This window comes from Dendropsophus ebraccatus, chromosome 2 (assembly GCF_027789765.1).
Source record: "Dendropsophus ebraccatus isolate aDenEbr1 chromosome 2, aDenEbr1.pat, whole genome shotgun sequence".
Lineage (NCBI taxonomy): Eukaryota > Metazoa > Chordata > Amphibia > Anura > Hylidae > Dendropsophus > Dendropsophus ebraccatus.
This window is the reverse complement of record NC_091455.1, coordinates 68928292-68932431: the sequence shown is the minus strand read 5'-3', so window position 1 is coordinate 68932431 and position 4140 is coordinate 68928292. Positions and strand designations below refer to the sequence as shown.

At 39.8% G+C, this 4140-nt stretch overlaps 1 pseudogene; it reads right to left on the bottom strand.

Moving 5' to 3' along the window:
- Positions 1 to 1039: 1039 nt before the first annotated feature.
- On the bottom strand, positions 1040 to 2522 carry LOC138784502 (L-lactate dehydrogenase B chain pseudogene; annotated as a pseudogene).
- Positions 2523 to 4140: the final 1618 nt, after the last annotated feature.

The following is a 4140-nucleotide window of genomic DNA, read 5'->3' as shown; positions in this document are numbered from 1 at the left end:
TTTCATTTTTACTGTCTAATTTTGAATAATTTCCTCTAATACCTGTGGGGTCAAAATGCTCATCTTACCCCAAGATGAATTCTCTGAGGGGTGTACTTTCCAAAATGGGGTAAATTATGGAGAGATTTTACTCCGCTGACACTACAGGGGCTCTGCAAACACACCTGGCGCTCAGAAACTTCTACAGCAAAATCTGCATTGAAAAAGCTAATTGGCGCTCCCTTCCTTCTGAGCCCCGCTGTGTGCCCATGCAGTGGTTTATGCCCACATATGGGGTACCTTTGTACTCATGAGAACCTGCGTTACAAATTTTGGGGTGCTTTTTTTATCATGTTCCTTTTTAAAATGAGAAACTTTAATCTAAATGTATATATTATTGGAAAATTTTAATTTTCCATTTTTTTACGGCCTAATGGTGAATACTTTGCTCCAGCCCCTGTAGGGTTAAAATGCTCATTATACCCCTAGATTAATTCTTTAAGGTGTGTAGTTTCCAAAATGGGGTCACTTATGGGGGTTTCCAGTATACAAGCCTCCTAAATCAACTTAAAAAAAGAACTGGTCCCTAAAAAAATCAGTTTTGGAAACTTTCACGAAAATGTGGTAATTTGCTGATAAATTTCTAAGCCCCATAACACCCTAAAAAAGTAAAATATGTTTATGAAATGAAGCCAGAATAAAGAGGACATATTGGTAATGTGACTTAGTAACTAATTTTTGTGCTACGACTTTCTTTTTTTAGAAGCAGAGAATTTCAAAGTTCATAAAATGCTAATTTTTTTTAATTTTCATGATATTTTGATGTTTTTCACAAAAAACACACAAAGTAGTGACCAAATTTTGCCACTAATATAAAGTGCCATATGTGACGAAAAAACAATCTCAGAATCGCTAGCATACGTTAAAGCATCACTGAGCTATGAGCGCATAAAGTGAGACAGGTCAGATTTTGAAAAATGAGCCTGGTCATTAAGGCCCAAATAGGCTTAGTCTTGAAGGGGTTAAATAAGCCATCTTTAAATTATTAAATCAGCTAACAATGATACCATAATAGATGCACTTTTCTTGCTTTGGTTTTTTGAAAAAAACACTTATATAATCAATAAACGTTTACAAACAGACAAAAAACCTGCATGAATACATGTGATAACACACCAAGACATGAGAAGCACCATGTTGATTAAAAAGTGACAAACAGTGAAAGTGAATAGCTTCATCTATCATTCAGATGGCTTGTCAAAGCCAGACCAGTTTTAATCCCATCCAGAATTAACTGTGGTTTATAGTGTACAAGTTGAAATAACTCTCCCTGTAAAAGGTGCCTGATACCAGAAATCTTCTATGCAAACAAACTGAATTGATGTAGTTTTATAAAAGTGTAGGCAAATATATCTTATGTAGGAAGCATCTGCTACTGACATTAAAGAGACTCTGTCACCATCTTTCTTCTGCTTTTTCTAAGGTGAACATGGAGTAATGATATTGAAACAGGGCAGCATAAATATGTTTTCTTATATTGTATATCAATTCCCCCCCCCCCACACACAATTTTAATATGAGTATCTGTCACGCTCTAAGGCACACTATATCTTTTTTTTTTAAATTCATTAGCCGATTTCTTTCCGACAACTATTGTTACTCAGTATACAACAAATCCATTTGTGATAAAAGCATGTTGTGCTGGATGGTCGGCGAGCCGACGTGTTCTGGTCTTTGAGGTCTTTCTGGATGCCCCACAGGTGGTCTGTGCTCTTCTTCAGCTGAGCCACTTCAGAGTCTGTCAGTTTCTGGTTCACCACCTGGACCAAGTCCTTGGTCACTCAGGGTGCAGGGACAATGGGGAAGACAATATTGTTAATACCGTAGTAGTTCTTCACCATTGTGGAGACAAGATGTACTCTAGACCGGTTCTTGGTGATGGATTATGACAGATCAGCCATGCTCATGCCAATGGCCCAGTTGGTATACCTTAAGCTTAATCACTTCCACCTCCTTGTGAACATCCTCCCAAGTCTCTGGGTCCTTTTCTGTTCCAATATCAGGGTTAAGGGTATGAAGTGAGACACCGGCCACATTGACTCCACCCTGGACAGGAACACTGGAGTCTCCATGTTCTCCCAGGATGTAAACATGGAAACTGCTGGTGCTGAAAATTATGTAGCGAAATCTTGCAGAGTCAGGATTGAAGACATTGATGTCTCTCTGGACCAAGTTGAGACGGCTCTCCCCTTCCTGTTGTCCAACACCACCGCGATCCTGGACTTTGCTGTGACTGAATAGTCTTTGTCTGCAACAATTAATGGTGTTTTGAGGAAGAAGCTTCCATATTGCAAATCCAGCATCTCACCCCTTAGCTTGTCATTGAAAATATGAACCAAGGCCAGCTTTTCAGCAAGATCCTTCTGGAGGATTCTGATGGTACCTGCCATGCGGACTTGCCTGGGACCTACAACTGTTATCTTGTTCCTTTGAGCAGCAGTCCCCTCGCTGGTGGTGCTGCTCAGCAGTTTTTCAGCTATGGTTGCTATGGTTACTACCAGCTGCTCCCAGCACCACTTCTGTTGTCCAAGGCTCAGGAGGTGAACAGCCACACTATATTTATCAACAGTGTATGAATTGAACATAGCACAAGCTATGTTAGAAAGGTAACGAAATGCCACTTGAATGAGGAATGAAATTTAAGAGACAATCCTTGTCCATATACTATATCAGCGGTTATTAGGAACTTCAAAATTATACATTACTCAAAAATAATTCATGCCTCCTCGGCCTCCTATCACGCTCCATTTAAAGTTACTGCGCATCTAGCTATTCAGTGAAAAGAACAGATAATCAGGACAGGAACCATGGGGTATTATAAGAACATAAAATTAGGGTACCCAAGGGCACATGGTGATTTAAAAAATTAATGTGGGAGACCACATGACCTCTCAAGTTGTTTTAACACATTTATCAACAGTTCTGGAAAAAAAAAATCAAATGCTTCTCGAGTAAAGACAGTTCATTGCCTTGTGATTCCAACAAGACATGACAGAGTATCAGCACAAAACTACGGTGTAAAACTTGTAAGCCATGTAGAAAAGCATACAGCTGGAAAATATGTGCCTGGCACTTCATAAAGCACTGGAGAAAATCTTAAGAAAATTTGATGTTATTGCACAAGCAGTTTGTTGAGCAGTATAGTCCCTTGTTTACAGATATCTGTGTCAGGATGAACTGTTACAATTTAACTAACCAAGTGAAACATATAAAAGTGGCAGTCAAGTATCACTTAAAAGAAGTGAAAAAAAATCAGTAGAACACAGAAAAATAGAAAAAATTGGTCAGCTCTCCTAGAACACCATTCACACTAGGCAGGAGCACGTTGCCAGTGGCTGTCAGCATCCAAAAAAGTTGAAACATTTGGCACAGACATAAAGAGTAATCTCTGTGTTTATTGTTCCAATGTGGAAAAAAAATAATGAAAATTTCGGGGCATATGTATCATGCATCCTGACTATAATGGGGTACTTTGGAGAAAAAAAAAATGTTTCAAAGAAACTGGTGTCATAAAGCTATACAGATTTGTAAATTACCTTTATTTAAAAATTGCAAACTTTCCAATACTTATTAGCTGCTGTATGCCCTGCAGGAAGTAATGTTTTCTTTCTGATGTTTTCTTTTTGACACCAGTTATTTAACCCCTTAACGACCCAGGGCATACATTTACGCCCTTACTGCCTAAGACTTAGCGCAGGAGAATGTAAATGTGGGCCCTGATGCGGTTCCGGGCTATGGAGCGTACTCACGAGCTGAGCCCGCCCCGTAGCGGGTGAGGACCGGCTGCTATCTTTATAGGGGACCAATTAGCACAAATGTGCTGATGTGGTTTCCAGCTGCACAGTATAGATTACTGTGCAGCTCCCTGAGCATACCAGTCACTGAGTATAAGATGGTGGGAAAGCTGGGTGACCTCCATACACTGACTACAGGATGCTGGGAAAGCTGGGTGACCTCCATTATACTTACTACAGGATTCTAGGAAAGCTGGGTGCCCACATCATACTGATTACAGGATGCTAAGAAAGCTGGGTGACCTCCATTATACTGACTACAAGATGCTGTAAAGCTGGGTGACCTCCATTATACTGACTTCAGGAT